Source organism: Podarcis liolepis (assembly GCF_965112155.1).
Source record: "Podarcis liolepis genome assembly, chromosome: 15".
Lineage (NCBI taxonomy): Eukaryota > Metazoa > Chordata > Lepidosauria > Squamata > Lacertidae > Podarcis > Podarcis liolepis.
In genome coordinates, this window is record NC_139566.1 from 6328847 (window position 1) to 6346558 (window position 17712).

General features: G+C 44.5%; 1 long non-coding RNA gene across 1 annotated transcript; it reads right to left on the reverse strand.

The window, feature by feature from the left end:
* Positions 1 to 10776: 10776 nt before the first annotated feature.
* On the reverse strand, positions 10777 to 12421 carry LOC310694373. Its single transcript, XR_014519633.1, has 2 exons — positions 12308 to 12421; positions 10777 to 11335 (listed from the first exon to the last, which is right to left on the reverse strand). It is a non-coding gene; the product is annotated as an uncharacterized lncRNA (long non-coding RNA).
* Positions 12422 to 17712: the final 5291 nt, after the last annotated feature.

The window sequence follows — 17712 nt, forward strand, 5'->3', positions numbered from 1 at the left end:
GTGATGTGGTGTGGTGTTTCTTGCCTCTGAAGACAGCCTGAGGTATTGAGGTCAGCAATGTGAGTGCAAGGAATCAACCAGCATCCCAGTGCCGACAGAGGTGGGATTATTCCTTGAACCCTGTAGACCCCCTGTTTGCCTTCAAAGCTTCCCTTAGGGTTCTTTAGCACTTGCATTGCTTAGGATAGCATTTGGAACCACAGCAGGAAAACCCACAGCAGTGGCGGAGGAAGAGGAGTGTGGGGGGAGCGCACCGCCCCCGGCAGCGCCATCCCGGTGGGGTGCCATTGGAGCTTCCCCTGCCTGTGCTGGGTGCCATGCCCCCACAGGCGGCGTGTCCCGCCCCCAGGCAGTGTGCCACGACCCAAGGACACCCACCATGCCCCTGTGGGTGGCGCACCACGCCACTGGGATGCGCGCCAGCCCTGTCCCTGCCTGCTCTCCACCCCCCAGAAGCACCAGCAGCAAGGGCGCTATAAATCAGTTTCTGCATTTTAGAGGAAAGGAATACAAGAAGACCATGCATGATATTTTGGGAGGTTTTATTAACTGCTATACATCCAGTTGGATTTTGTGACTACAGAGGAGGTATTTCAACAGATGAAAGAAAGGAGAGAGCACCTAATCCACCAAGATGAGAAAGACCATGCAACAGATATGAGATATCTCATTTCTTGCCATATGGGTAGATTTGACAGGTCAACGTTCATGCCTGTCTTATTGGGGGGCCTTGCATGATTGCTAAGAAAGCAAAGTAAACCGATGAGGAAAATGCAGGGGTGAACAAGGAGGCAGGTGCAAATTTAAGAGACAGGCACTGATGAATCTCAGGGGTCAGCCAGCATTGATGGAGTAGCAGCTCTCAACACTTCACTGAACATCTTCAGCAGCAGCCTTGCTTAGGATAGCAGCAACCGGAACCACAGCCGCAGGAGCCACAGCAACCGGAACCACAGCCACAACAAGGACCACAGCATCCGGAACCGCAGCCACAAGAGCCGCAGCCACCGCAGCCGCAGCCGCAAGAGCCGCAGCCACCGCAGCCACAGCCGCAGGAGCCACAGCAACCAGAACCACAACCGCAAGATCTGCAGCAGCAGGGGGAACAGCAACAGCAGGGAGAGCAGCAAGGAGAGCAGCAAGGAGAGCAGCAATTGGAACAGTACGACATCTTAGCAATGGGGAGGGAAGACGAAGCTGAAAGAAATCAAAGGGACTTCCCATTAACCAACCGTGATGTCCTCAGACACATTAATGACACTTATTAAACATGCTCTGCAGACCAGACCAGACTTGATTCTGGTCATAATGTTTCTCCACTCGGCTGCTCTGTACGGACATTCTGGGCTGCTCTTGTGCCCAAAGGTTTCTGCATGACATTGCATTGGCTATAAATCTCCATCCTTCAATTTGATTCACACCAGGTAATTCAGCATACTGTGCCTTGAATTTTGCTTAGCTTGGATGTCCAGGGACACTGTGCAAATTGGACAACCTCACAGACGCGTTTTGTCCCCAATTCCTCAACCAGGAGTCACAGGCAAGGATGTTTCTATAATGCACCCGCCTATATAAAGGGTGAATTAATATTAAAGTATTATAAGTTGTATGCATTGGTCATATTAGATACACAGCCTCTCAGTCTCCTTAGGCAACTCAGTGGCTTTCAAACTAAAGTGTCTCCAAAGATTGCCTGAGGACAGAGTTAAATAATTGCATGTCCCCTGAGACCATCCCATCCCATTATGCAACCTAAGAGAAGATGGGAGATGCGGAGACAGTTCTTTGGATCATCCTGGATGCTCTCATAGTAAAGCAGGGCATGTTATAGTCAACTAGTTAAATAATCTTATATAAACCTCCTTAGGACCATAAAGGCACCAAGGAAGAGAGAGAAGTTTGATCCAGTTCCTACTGCAACTGAAACTGATCCATACTTCTCAAAGCGGTAGGCAAACTGACATGGAGCCGCTGTATGGAATTTGCACTTCTCCAAATTTTACAATATAGTTCTCTAACCAAGTAATGCATATCAAAATCATATATGTTGCCTTAAAATGTACATAAAAATGCCCCTATTAATGGAAATAATAGGCAAAAAGTACTAATTAGGCAAAATTGCATGTAAATTAAGAAAAGAATGCTGCGGAAGAATTTTCACAAGGAATTTACAAAGCAAATTGGAAACCTTAAAAACTGAATTTAGGATTATGCTTAGAGCAGACCCATTGAAATCAATGGACCTAAATCACGACCATTAATTGCAATGTGTCTTCTCTGAGTAGAACATATTTTTACACCACCCTCAGGTTTGTCAGCAAGAATAAAATCAAGAGTGTGAGCTCTGTTCTCCTGCAATCAAGAAAAAAAGAACAGATACGTAACTGGGACAGAACTTACAGGTTCAGAAGTAGGAGTTGGTGTGTGGGTATTGGATCCAATGAGTGAGTGAAGAACTCCTGGATGGTGGGCCTTTTTATACAGCTGGCCACATCCTTCCCCCCCAAAATGAGGCACTACTCAAGAATGATGATGTCTTCACTAATCCTCAGTGGTTGGCTTCTACCACACCATTATCCTGTGCCTAATGCTTGACTGTGTTCCAATCCTTCATTTTAAAATGCATGTGATATATTTTCTAGTAGTAACACTGTAATTCTTACCCTGTCCAAATAGGGCACTTATAGGATTGCTTCCAAATCCAATGATGTTGAGATGAATCGTCATCATATGAATTTATTCCTGTGATATAATGCCTAAGGATTTTAGTTTTTCAACTATGGACTTGGAGGCATGGAAATCTTCCTTCCTTCCTTCCTTCCTTCCTTCCTTCCTTCCTTCCTTCCTTCCTTCCTTCCTTCCTTCCTTCCATAGCACATGTAACTGTATTTTACATGCTGAGACCGTATCTGTCCACGGACTATCTCACCAAAGTAGTGCAATGTGCTCTACGTTGGGGCTACATTTGAATGCGGCAGCCAGACTGGTGACTGGGAGTGGCTGCTGAGACCACATAACACTGGTCCTGAAAGACCTACACTGGCTCCCAGTATGTTTCCGAGCACAATTCAAAGTGTTGGTGCTGACCTTGAAAGCCCTAAACAGCCTCGGCCCAGTATACCTGAAGGAGCGTCTCCACCCCCATCATTCTGCTGCTAAGGTCCAGCTCCAAGGGCCTTCTGGCAGTTCCCTCCCTGTGAGAAGTGAGGTTACAGGGATCCAGGCAGAGGGCCTTCTCTGTGGTGGCGCCCGCCCTGTGGAACGCCCTCCCAGCAGATGTCAAGGAAATAAACAATTATCTGACTTTTAGAAGACATCTGAAGGCAACCCTGTTTAGGGAAGTGTTTAATGTTCAATGTTTTATCATGTTTTTAATATTCTTTGTTGAGCTGCCCGGAGTGGCTGGGGAAACCCAGCCAGATGGGCAGGGTATAAAAAATAAATTATTATTATTTTGAACATCATAAAGTATGATAGAACTGGAGCATGTGTTTACATTGTTGAATCTACAGTCTAGGATCTCTCACAGGCTCCCCACATGGTAAGGCCCCCTCTAAGCCACTAGGCCAGAATGGCCTTTAAAACACCTACAAAAGAAAGATGAGGCAGTCCTGCCCATCTAATATGCATGTCATTAAACTTTGCTTTAAATTGCAGCTTTTTAAAGGATTTCCTTATATTTCTCCTGAAACATTCCCCTGAGACATGAGGGAAACCCAACACAGAGCGTTTTACAGTAGTCTTGCACTTGACATTTCAGAACCACATATTACATCAAAAAGATGATACTTTAATTATTCAGCAACAAACTGGCCCCATCTTTTCTTTTTACTGAGATAGGAAATTGACATGTGTTCAATGCGTTAATTATATTTATGATGGGAGCTTGGAATAAAATGAACCCTGAAAACAAATGTCAGGTTTTTTTTTTTAAAAAAAAATCATTTATGATTTTCAATTTTATTCATTTCAATAATTTTACAATCATTTTAACATTTTGAAACTTCCTTCCCCCTCTTTCTGCGGTTCCATACATTTATTTTTAATATTTTCTGCATATTCCAAATTAACTCAACTTAATCATTCGTTCATCTACTTTAAATGTATACTCTTATAAAACTGCAGGTTATTACAATAATCCTGCAAATGTTACAGTTCGTTTGTCAATATTCCATAAGCCATTTCCATTTTTGTATAAAATGTTTGCTATCTTGATTTCTTTTCTTTTTTTCTAGTAAGTTTTGCCATTTCTGGGTATTCCATAAGTTTTTGTACCCATTCTCCTTTTGTCGGGACTTCTTCTTTCCATGTTTGGGCAAAAAAACCATTCTTGCTGCTGTAGTCACATACACGAATAAATTTCTATACCGTTTTGCTTGTTCTGTCCCTAAACAAATGTCAGGTATGTTGAGCCTGGGGAAATGTGAGGAGGCCAGAGGATGTCAGGGGCCGTGGTCTCAGGTGCAGATTTTTGATGGGGGCGTGAAGCACATGGCCCCAGCAAGAACCTCCATTGCAGTGTGGCCCAGCGCTTGTCTCGTGGCATCAGAAGAACCAACACTTGAGGAGAGGAACACGGGGCCATGTCATAATGGGGCCACCAGTGTGGGGTGCCTGGTTCATGTCTACCAAGAGCTATGTTGTCTGGCCGGGTATGTTGGGATATTCCGTTCCACCTTAAGAACAGACGTGTGGATTGTTGCATGCCACATGCCTGTTTACACTCCAGCACAGCTTGCTGGGAACTTCCATTTTGTGTATAGCTTTTGCTGCCTTGCTTTTGGACACGAAAGGGATCAGACATGTTTTCCTTATGTCCTGATGTACGCTGAATAAACTGCTTGCATGGCAAGTTCCCACCTCCCACCAGTAGGAATAAAGACACAAGATACCATTATTAAGGTTAATGGGCTAAAATTGGCCACAACTTTATTGGTTACAGGTGATGAGCGGTATTGGCTTAGGCATTGGTCCTAATCGACTATCCAGCTTCAGCCTGCCTGCCTGAAGGCCGGGAAGGGTTAACACCAGCAGGGGGAGCCCTGCTGATGCACATCAATTAGGCACACCCCGGGGGTCACCACTCGGGGGTGTGCCTTGGGCCCTGGCCTCCATAGGCTTTGGATGGGGCCACGCCCCCAGGAATCCTTTACCAGACTACCCTTCAGTAACTGGTGGAGGTGATGGCGCTCCACCCATTCATCTACATAACAATACCCCGACCAATGCCTAACCGCCAAACCGGGGAAGTTGTGACGATTTGCTAGGAGGTAGGCGAAAAAAACCAAATGGCTGGTGCCAGTTTGCCAAGTGGAAAAATTCCTACCAGGCCCCTCAACGGTGACCAACCGAAGTCCATAGCAAGGTCAAAGGAGAAACCTTGAAGGGTGAGTGGGTGGGAAATTGCCCAGCTGATCGGTGGCAAAAGAGGACGCTCCTCTGCCGCGCTTGCCTTAAATGCGGCAAGCCACACCCCCTGAGCCAGCCGATTGGCTGGCCAGGGGGATGATGCGGCAGAGGATTCCCCTGATTGCGCGGGGCTGGGAGCCAACCTCCGCGCGAGTGTTGGGGGCGTGAAGCCCACACTACCACCTCCTCCTGAGGCCGGAAGTGGCTTTGTAAATATGCTCACACAGCCTCTCCTGCTACTTCTGTTGCGTAGCGTTATCTCTGCTGATTAGATCATGCCCTAGCTTTTGAACTTCGGGTCGCTGATTCATGCTGCACCAAGGACTGGAGTTCGTCCGGTACACCAGCTGGTGGGATGTAGCCATCTGAGGGCCTGCCAATTGCCCCTGCTTCCTTGGTTGTATGCCAACAGAGCTCCCCTCGTGTGGTACTACATGGCCCCACTTGGCTTTGGTGTGGGGCAGGGGCACTACGTGGCTACAGGAGCTCCCTCCCCCCAGTAATAAAAGGCCTTGCATCAAAACAAGATAATCCCATTCAACTCAGCCTAATTGTTTATAAAGCAATCCCATAAGTGCCCCTTTAATAATAGCCGGGAATTACAGTGTTTCCAAAACATAGTTTTAATCATATCCCTTTTCAAAATGAAGGTTACGAAGACAGTCAGGGATCACACGCAGGATGTTTGGGGCATGGCAGAGGTCAGCGTCATGGGTTAATGAAAACCTTGCCATTTTTGAGCAGTGTCTCATTGCTTGTGGAATGGCACCCACTGATATATAAAAGGTCCACCACCTGAAACTCTCCACTCACTCACTGCACCCAATACCACCGAGCAAGGTAAGTTCAGTTCTAATGTTTGTTTGCATTTACTGTGTTCTCAACTGCAAGGGAGGTAATGTCTTGAGCAGGTACTGTAGTTCAGCTAGCAGCACCCCAAACTGGCCTGGATTCTTTCAGAGTTTAAGCTCTGATCACCTTGCCTGGCATATTCTCACTCAGAGGAACTGCGATGGTCGAATGTTAAAGATTTTATGGTGGACTTGTAAAAGGGTAAAAGAGTATTGGGAAATGATCCATAATGAATTAGAAAAAAAAGTTTAAAAGTACTCCCCCCTCCCCAAACCAGAGTCCTTTCTGTTGGGGATAATTCAGACTAAAATTCCCAGGTGTCAAAAAGGGTTATTTACGTATGCTACTACTGTGGCTGGTGTTTTGTTAGCCCAAAAATGGAAAACGAGCGAGGTCCCAACCAAAGAAGATAATATGCACAACTTGCAGACTTAACATATAGAATAAGAGAACAAGAAGAACATATGCTTAAAGAAGGTTGGAAAACGTTTATTGAATATATGGGAAATAATTGTGTACAGCTGAAAACGTTGGCACCATTAAGAGAAATTCAACAGTGTAAATAAGTTATGATGGATGCAATAATGGAATACTGAATGGTGCAGTTTTTGTAAAATGTGCAGGGATTTATGATATGCAAAATGAACCATGGAAAGAGAAGAATGAAAGTCACTGATATCTTAAGGATGTAAAATGAGTAATTTAAATTGTAAAGCAGAAAACTTAATGAGAGAGAGAGAGAGACAGAGACAAAGACAAAGAGATAAAGTTAAAGATTTTTAAAAAGCTGGGAAGCATTTTTGTTCTGTTAGTCATTAAAACAGATGGCAGGGGAACTAAGGTCTTGATCAGGGAGCCCAGCAATTCCTGCACACAAAATGAGAAGTGTTCCAATATTTTATAGTGAAACAGGAATCCAGATTCGAGTCCAGTCAGGTCATTTGATTAATACTGTCGAGAAGTTGGCTTTTTGCTGAGATATTGCATGTGAATCTTCACATAATGTAGTGGAAAGGCATATGTAGGCTCACCAAATGGAGAAACATGATCTACACGGGTTCCATTAGTGCAGAACGTAAGGCGTATTTAAGAGTTCTGACTATGCAGTGCTCAGTTAACAGTGAATCCCTTAATTTCCCGAAGCTCCAACACACCTCTCCACCTCCACCTCAAAGATGTCGTGCTGTTCCAAGTGTGGCTGCTCCCCCTGCTGTTGCAAGCAGTGTTGCTGTTCCCCCTGCTGCGGTTGTGGATGTTGCAAGCAGTGTTGCTGCTCCCCCTGCTGCAGCTGCGGCTGTTGCAAGCAGTGTTGCTGCTCCCCCTGCTGTTGCAAGCAGTGCTGCTGTTCCCCCTGTTGCAGTTCTGGTTGTTGCGGCTCTTCCTGCTGTGGTTGCTATCCTAAGCAGTGCAAGTGTTGAATAACCTCAATGGAAGCCTTCCATGAAAACAGGAGTCTACAACTGATGGTCCAAGGAATCATCTTACCACACATGAGCTCCGGGTTCAAGGGCTGCTGGTTGACTCCTTGCACTCAACTTGCTGAATTCTCAAATTCTCTTTCTATAACTTCCTTATTACATCCTAACTTCTGTCTTCCTCTCATCTTCTCTGTTTGATTCACTTGCATGTTCTCTCATGACCCATCTCTAACAAGGTATTTCAAATAATGCCATCTTGACGATCTCGATGTGACTCTCTATTTACTCTCTCTGCTTCGCTTCTAATTCTTCTGTTGTTGTAGAATGTAACTGCCTGCATGACGACCAATAAAATAGTGAACTATAGACTTGGTTTATTTCTTCCCTTAATATGGGGCCAACAGAAGGAAATTGCTACAACTCAATGTGTACAGCCAACATATGTTTGCTTTGCATGTAGTCCATACCTACATGCTAGCCTATTGTGTGCCATGGATGTGCTCACCCACGGAACTATGTCCTTTCCCCAATATTTTATGCGCAGATGGAGGTAAGTGGTATTCCATAAATGACTCAAGCAGGGTACATGTCCTTCAGCTGGAGATATCAGGGCTTGAGATCTGTTAGCACTTGTAGTAAACTTGATACTGTTTAGAAATCATTCCTTGGTCAAGTAAAAGAGTGTGGCCTTGTGGGTATTTCATCAGCCACAAGGACCCTGGGAAAGGGAGTTGTGTTTCTTTAAACTCTAGACAATCTGACTCCTTGGCATGAGAGGTTTATGGGAATAAAGGAATCTTTGATTTAATAAAAGGCCTGACACCTGGGTTTCAGGGTGTGAACCTCCCCCCCCCCCCTCAATGATGTTATCTGTCCTTGAAGTGCTTGGGAATGGGGATCTGGTTAATTTCCACGAAAGGGAGGAAATTCTTTGATTTGGGTTCGGACCCTAAATTGACCCAGCTGCAAAAGGGTAAATTGGTTAATTAGGACTTATGATTGGCTGGAAAGTTACGACGCCAAGGGCGAATTGGAAATAAAAGATCAAGGAATTGGTAGAAAAGTTGCTCTTTGCCATCGCTGATGCAATCCGCAAAGATGCCCGGCTGTGATGTCCACCTAATAGCCGTCGTTTCGTCTTTTGAAATGGAAATCTTCAAACACCTTCAATACGCGGATGCTTGAAAGGACTTTGACTATCCTAGCTGTGTTTGTCTTTGTGAGTATGTAAAGTTAGTTAGACTATGCAACATTTTTATTTTATTTGCTTGTATGTTCCATAAGAAGTGCCTGTTGTTTCAACATGTTTTCTGTTATTCTTTTAAAATAAATTTTTAAAGAGGAACCTGTTTGGTATCTGTGCCTTTTCCAGGGGAATAGCTAAATCCTAGCTTTACGCTTGGTTACGCTCTACCGTAAGAATTTCTGTCTGCAAGTCTGTGGATTCAGCTTGTAGAGGGGGGAATTGCCAGTCTAACGGGACACACCCTTCTCCCTGGGTTGTGGCTCTGGGTTCCCCGGAACAAAGGGAGTGGTGGCAGCCCTACCGGTGTTATTTCGGCCTGTGTTTCTGAAAAAGTAACCTCGCCAGCCAGTGTGCTCAAGAAACCTGTTCTGGCCGGAGAGCAAAGACAGGTGAGGGAGGGGCAGCTGGGGGCGAAGGTTTACCACAGCACTGGTGAACAGCAAACCATGGCTGGATAATGTCAGACCATCTAGGCCAGCGGTTCTCAACCTGTGGGTCCCCAGATGTTGTTGGGCTACGACTCCCATCATCCCTGAGCTCTGACCTTGCTAGGTGGGGTGATGGGAGTTGTAGTTCAACAACATCTGGGGACCCACAGGTTGAGAAAGGCTGATCTAGACCTCTCTAGTTGGACACCAGGAGTCTCTCCTCACAGTTCCTCCACTCAAACATCCTCTTTCCCCAGGAGACACCCCTTTCAACCCACGATTGATGTTTTCACATGGGTGGAATGTTTTCTTGAACTCTGATCATACCTCAATGGAGGATAGAAAAAGGGTGTGTGGATATGTATAGAGGTGGTTGTTGTTGTTGTTGTTGTTGTTGCTGTTGTTGTTGTTGTTGCTGCTGCTGCTGCTGCTGCTGCTCTTGTTCTTGCTCTTATTAGTTCTATACAGTACAGCCCTTCATCTGAGGATCATGGAGTGATTTACAATAGAAAAACACAAGGATATGCAACATGGTAGCCAAAAGAACCAACCAACCAAGCAAGCAAGCAACCAACCGACCCCTACTACAGTTTAAAAGACCATATATTGTTCAAGTTACAGATAGGTAGCCGTGTTGGTCTGCCATAGTCAAAATAAAAAAATTCCTTCCAGTAGCACCTTAAAGACCAACTAAGTTAGTTCTTGGTATGAGCTTTTGTGTGCATGCACACTTCTTCAGATACACTGAAACAGAAGTTGCCAGATCCTTCTATATAGTGAGAAGGTGGGGAGGGGTATTACTCAGAAGGGTGGTGGGAATGGGAGATTGGCAGGTAGCTGAGATGAGCCTGTTGACGACTCTTAACGACTGTAATAGGTCTTACAGGAAAAGGCAAGGGGTGAGAAGGTGAGAAATGGCTTAGTCATGTATAATGAGATAAGAATCCAATGTCTCTGTTCAGACCAGGTCTCTCCATGGTTTTGAGTTTGGTAATGAGTTGCAATTCAGCAGCTTCTCTTTCCAGTCTATTTCTGAAATTCCTTTGTAGTAAAACAGCTACTTTGAGATCTTGTATAGAATGTCCTGGGAGATTGAAGTGTTCTCCTACTGGTTTCTCTGTTTTGTGATTCTTTAAGGTGCTACTGGAAGGAATTTTTTTATTTCATATATTGTTTAATTAGCCAAAGGCCTGGGAGAAGAGGATTTCCACACACACCCTGGTGTCTAAAGATATGTAATGAAGGCACCAGGTGAGCATTCCATTGAATTGAATTAAGTGCCCACTACTGGCACAGGACCTCGGGAATTTTGCCCAGAAGAGAAGGAAGCCACCAAGGTTCCAAACGTCTGCTTTAACTGATGGGGCTACTGCAATCTCCCACATACTGAGGTGATAGAGGGCAAGAAGACGATGTATATGCTTTTGATTTTTTTTATTAGCTTCCATGTATACATTTAGATTTTGTATCCACGGCTATTCGGAGAGAGGAAAGGAAAGAAAGGATATCATCCCATCCACCAAATATGAGAATGATTACGCAAAAGGCATGCCTCCTGGAAGGACGACGGAGTGAAATAAAGAGGATGTGAGAATAAACCAGGGCTGATCAGTGGAGGCAGGTGCGAACGCTAAGGCACAAAGATGAAGGTGAATCGAAGGTGTCAGCCAGCACCGAGGAGATAGCAGCTCTCAACACTTCAGAGGTTCCTCAGCACCAGCATTGCTTGGGATAGCAGCAACTGGAACCGGAGCCACCAGAGCCCTGGGAACTGCAAGAACGGCAAGATCCACAAGAGCCGCCACAAGAGCCGCTGGAACCACTGGAACCACTGGAACCAGAACCACAGGAGGGGGAGCAGCAACAGCATGGGCAGCTGCAGCACTTGCAGCAGCAAGGACAGCAGCAGCACTTGCAGGAGCAGGGACAGCAGCAGCAATTGGAGGAGCAGGACATCTTGGCAACGAAGAGGGAAGGCGGAGCTGAAAGAAATCAAGGGGTTTCCCATTTAACCAACCGCAACATCCTCGGGCGTATTAAAAAGCATATGAGATGCATGCCCTGATTTAGGAAGACCAGCAGAGACTTGCCTTTGACATGTTTTCATTCCCGGTGAGCCTACAAGTGCATTTTGACTGCTCATGTTGCAATTCTGCTTAGCTGTGATATTGCCCTGTGCACCTCTGCCCTTTTATTTGATTGCCTGTGAAAATCCAGAGTGCCGGGCGTCAATCTCTGCCCAGAGCCATTTCAGCAATAGCACAGCAGGTCTTTCGTGAACTCTACTGTCTGCCGAGAGGCACAGACCATGCTGGTTCTCTCATGAATGTAAGTGTTTAAAGGGTGAGTAATATTCCAGTATTATCACTTTAGACTGATCTGAGATGTATCTTCACTACACATTGCATCAAGTGATGTAACGCTTAAAGAGAACTCATCAGAACTTCTTTTGACACTTCATTAGATCTCAGCGTAGTGTATCTGAGAGGATCGTCTCTGAGCCCATAAAGTCCTATAACACATCAAATGGCATGCTTGGTCGGGGAAAAAAAAAGATCTACTTTCGACTCTTCGCAAGACAATATTCAGCATTTTTTCCAGTCCTAATAGCTGAAAGAATCCAAGCCTTAAGGCGAGTTCAATTTGTGTGTCTAAATGCACATTTTGGATAAAACGATGTGTGTCCAAAAGACCTATTTGAGACATTAGATCCTTTGCATGCAAGAGAGAACAGAATTTGCATCTATACAATTAGGCTTTCCTCCAGCCACATCTCCTCAGCTATCCCTGTGTAAGATAATATTGGTAATATTTGGTAATATTTCTTACCAAAGAGATAAACAGAAAGGCAGTGCAAATGCAAAGCCAGAGTTGCAAGAGTACCTCCTCGAGACCTTCGCTTCCCTACAAACAAGGACAGACCCAGAAGGAATAAGCACTGGAACAGAGCTCACCTTATTCAGTAGCAGAGTTTGTTGTGGATGTTGGATCCAATGAGTGAGTGAAGGACTCCTGGATTGTGGGTCTTTTTATAGAGATCTGTGCATCCTTTCCCAAGTGATGAGGCACGACACAAGAATGACGAGGTCTTCATGTGCTGTCCTCCACAACACCATCATCCGGTGCGTAATTCTTGATTGTGTTCATATCCTTCATTTCGGAATGTATGTTATTAAAGTTATTGTGCAGTAGTAGCACTGTAATTCTCCATCCTGTCCCAAAGGGGGGGCTTTATTATTTATTATTTAAATTTGCAGACAACTCTTCATCTGTAGATCCCAGTGCAGTTCACAGCATCAAGAAACATGGTAAAACACAAACATTTATAGTGTTTTATTTTTATTTTTTTTAAAAAAACCCAATTATGTTGAGGATAACAGACGCCATGTGCATTTCTCCCTTAGAGACAGAGCCTAAGGGTTTTGTTTTATAAGATTATTACCTTTTTTTTTGCTTTATTGCCCTGTGTGAGATATATAAAAAGTACTTTTTATAATGATTTAAAGCCAATCTTGTAAAAGCCTTTAGTGTTTTCCTTATGATTTGTGGAGATGGAGCAAAAAGAGAGGTCTCTGAAATTGGGGTCATCTCCTGGCTTTTTTGGGTTTGTGTGTGTGTTGTTGTGTTTTTTTAAAAAAGTGATGCATAGGAAGCTGATTACTCATTGTAACAGCAACATTTTTCTCTGTAATTCCAGAGTGGAGAACCACAGGGCTGTGGGCCTAATTAGATCGACTATGGATTCCAATTCAGCTCGAGGGGCCTTTCTCTTCAATCACACATATGTGTCGCACACATGACACCAGAGTCAGGTCAAAATGCACCTGCCAAAGCACAATCAGAAGCCTTAGGGGAGTTCCAGTTGTTGTTGTTTTTTTAATAAAATTTTTATTAGTTTTTCACAATTTTTATACAAACAAACATTACACAACACAAACAAACACACACATAAACAAACACGTATAATTACAAATCCTTTTTTCTTGAGCCTTATTTCAGCGACTTCCCCTTACCTCCCCTTTCTGCATCCCAATTTTCAAATTAATTTCAGCAAATCCTACTAGGGGAGTTCCAGTTGACCCTGGGCAAGAGAGCCTTGAAGTCATCTCAGATCAGCAGATTACTGATGGCAACAAGCCTACGGTGCAGTGGACTAGATTCTGATCAAGAGATAGGAAGATACGTCAATTTCAATTTCTCTCCCTTTGCATATATCCATTTGCACATACAGTATTGAGTAAGGGCTGTAGCCCAGTGGCAGAGCACATGCATTGCACACGTAACTCATACCCCTCAGATGTCCATCCAATTTGGGGCAGCTGTGCTCTTGCACAGGTCATGTGGCTTATCTTCTCCTGGATGGGCTACCTTCCCAGGTTGGAGAACCCCATCTGCCCAACACTTCTCTCTAGAGGACATACAAAAACTGCCTTCTTGTCCATTGGGCCCACTATTAGCCTTGTCCACTCAATGTGGCAGAGTCTGTTTCTGCATGCAGGAGAAGTCCCTAACTCACTGAGGGTTTGAGCCTCATTGGATACACTCAACTGGTTTAGCTGACCAATCTTCGCCATTCATGGAGTGTGGCTGCTGTCGCACACTGACAGCTTCTAGGAGACATAAATGGGAGCTGAGTGCGGGGTGGGGACCAAAGGTGAATAAACTATCCCAGAAGGATCAAGATGATAGAGAGACAAGACCTGTGGAGTGTTAATGCTGTGTGCCCCGCAATCCCATGCTGAGGTAGTAGTAGTTGTTGTTTAGTTGTCTTAGTCATGTTCAACTCTCTGTGACCCCATGAACCACAGCATGTCTTGGAAACTCTCACTTTCTTCTCAAAGCTTCTCCTTTTTTATGTCCATGGAGTTTTCTTGGCAAAATACTGGAGTGGTTTGCCAGTTCCTTCTCCAGGTGGATCACATTTAGTCTAAACTCTCGGCTATGACCTGTCCATCTTGGGTGGCCCTGCACAGCATAGCTCATAGCTTCTCTGAGTTATTCAAGCCCCTTTGCCATGACAAGGCAGTGATCCATGAAGGGGCTGAGGTAGTATATATGTGTAAATAAAGCCATATGTTCTAAAGACACCCTAGTCTCCAATTCAATTCAATTAACAGTCTTCAGCTGAGGAAACTGAATGTTGGGTAAGCAGTAGAACCCATGGAGTTTCTCACAGCTCTCCAAGATATCAGATGGAGGGACTTCTTCCCTGCTAACATGTCTTCCATGCAATCATGGAATCATCCAAGTAGAGTTTCTGGAGAATGAACCTGGAACATCATGTGCTCTGCCACTCACCTAGAACACTTTCTTATTATTTTATGCACAATGAAAGGTCACTAGCCAAGGATTTGGCTGTTGGCCTTTCCCAGCCTGACAGCCCTTTGGAAGCCAGTACTTGATGGTGTTAATTTCCACATGAAAATAATATTATTCATTCATTGATTTATATCACCTACCTCCATCTTACAGCAGAGGAATACCACAAAACTGAGCACTGTTGTTTGGAGATTATATATATACTTTTAGTAAACAAGAGAGGTACTCAAACACATGAAAGGGAAGAGAGAGTGTCGCATCTTCCAAAATGATGAGCCTTTCAGATGTACGACAAGCAATTCTCCTTCTCAAGCACATCAAAGGGAACTAAGGAGAAGGTGAGAAGAAATTGCTGTTCATCAAAGGAGGCAGGTGCAATGCTTAAGGCACTGAATTTGGGAAATTAATGAGTGTCAGAAGTCAGCAAGCACTGGTGGTGGAGGTGGTGGTGTGGGGTAATTTGTCAAGCTGCCAGCTCCCTGTTTGCACTAAGAGCTTCCCTCGGGGTTCTTCAGCACTTGCATTGCTCTAGATAGCAGCATTTGGAGCAGCCACAATAACCAGAACCACAGTGTGTGTGTGTGTGTGGGGGGGTATAACAGCTTGCAGCAGCCACCACAGCAACAGGGAGAGCAGCCACACCTGCAACAGCATGGCATCTTTGTGATGGGGAGGATAGGCAGAGCTGAAGGAAAGCAAGATCTTGCCTGTGAACCAGCCACAGAGCACTCAGACATAGATATCATACATAAATGTTTAGCCACATGGGGAGCAGCATATATGATCGTTTTTATCTAATGTTTTTCCAGTCATAAATAAATACATAATAGGATAAGCTAGATCCGTGGTCAGGCAAAGAATCATGGACATAGAGAGACAACAGGACTGTTCAAGGGTCCCTGATTATAAAATCATAGAAAACAGGAGACACGTAGCCGCTCCAGCAGCATATCTCTATTTCCTCACATCCAGAAACGCAAGAAGGGCTTTCACTCTTGCTAGAAGCTCGGCCTTGCCCTCACCGGTTCTGGAAGGCTCCTATAGAAGAGTCCTGTAGGCACAGAGACTTTGCGCCTGCCCATTAGGGGAAATAAAGGTAAAGGTAAAGGTACCCCTGACCATTAGGTCCAGTCGTGACCGACTGGGGGTTGTGCGCTCATCTCACTCCGCAGACAGCTCCACAGTCATGTGGCCAGCATGACAAAGCTGCTTCTGGCGAACCAGAGCAGCGCACGGAAACGCCGTTTACTTTCCCGCCGGAGTACCTATTTATCTACTTGCACTTTGATGTGCTTTCGAACTGTAGGGGAAATAGGAAGCCCCAAACATATATTTTTTAGATGTCCTTTTTATGCTGAGATCTGTAGAGACACCACTGATCCTTTGCTGAAGAGGCTCACCGGTCTTTCAGAGAAGTCTAAACTTAATTCTCTCCTCTTAGGCAAAGATCACAAGACGACCTGGCTGGTAGCCAGATTCTGCACCCAGATTTGTAGGCACAGATCATCCTCTAGAATAAAATAGCTTACTAGGGAAATGCTGAAGTCTCCCTTTGGGGTGCCTCAGGGTCCTTTTTTTTTACGGTAGCCCAAATCTCAGTTGTACAGGTGTATGTATATATCTCAATTTTAACTCATGAGCTATTGCTGCAATCTGCTCCGATTGTATATTTTATCTTTATGAACGCTGTTTTTATTGTGTTATGTTATGTGAGCTGGTCTTTGACCGTAATAAATTATCTATCTAATACATAATAGGATAGAGAGAGTGTGGGCAATGGGGGAGAAATTTAATTCCGTTCACATTTAAAGGAAAAGCTATCAAATTGCTTCCCTTCCAGAAGTATTTTGTGAATTGAAACACAGCCGCTCTTCAAAATCTGTGCCTCTTTGAATGTTGCAGTGCAGTGCTCCAGTAAATAAACATGTACGAAAAATGCACATACAAGGCTAAAGTTTTCATTAAAATGTGCCTAACAGTAAAAATAACATGCAAAAATAGTATTAGTGAGGGATTCTTCCCCAAAATGTGTATATTAGGATAAATTTGATGATGAGTTCACCAAGAACTTAAATAAAAGAAAAAAGAAACTTATGTAGGAATGCAGAGAACTGGAAATAAGATTGGGGAAAAAATGAACTGGGGAGAATTTGAAGTTGACAGTCAGCCATCCTTGGTTCAGAGTCTAATGTATCTCAGGCTTGCTGTCTTTGCTTATCATAAGATTAGAAAAATAGAGAAATAGAGGGCATTCCAACTGATCTATCCTTCCATCCTTGAATCCATAGGAGCCAACTCCTAGAGGTCTTCAGCCCCCCAATAAAACATTTGAGGGGCCCCCAAAAGTTGATGTGCTTTGCCATTCAAATAGTGTCCATGCACTATGTCATGTGATTGATTATGCAGGGCAGGGCTTACCCCCCCCCCCCAATATTTTATTCAAGTTGGGATCCCTGCATGAATCATCAATCAGCTTATGTACCACAGGCTTGCTGTCATCACTCATCAGATGAACCAAGATTATCTCAAGCAACTCTGGGCTAAGAACCATTGTAAACCCAAAGGCTTCTGATTTTGTTTTGACAACTGTGCTTCCTCTTGATTTTGAGGTCATGTGTGGGGCAGGTGGGTGCAGTTGTGGGGGGAAGGCCCCATGGGCTGAATTGGAACACATACTTAACCTAATTAGCCCCACAGTCCTGTGGTTCCCTGCTCTTGAATCACTGAGAAAAATTGCGCTGCCACCATACGCCATCAACCTCCTCTGCGTCACTTTAAAAAAGAATCTCCCCTCACATCAGAACTCACACTGAACTTCGGAGACCCCTCCTTTTGCTCTACCTCCACAAATTATGAAGAAAAAAAGAGGTAAACCTTAAACAAGATTGGCCTGGAGTCATCATCCCAAGTGCTTTATTATCATAGAATCCTAGAGTTGGAAGAGACCACAAGGGCCATCGAGTCCAACCCCCTGCCAAGCAGGAAACACCATCAGAGCACTCCTGACATATGGTTGTCAAGCCTCTGCTTAAAGACCTCC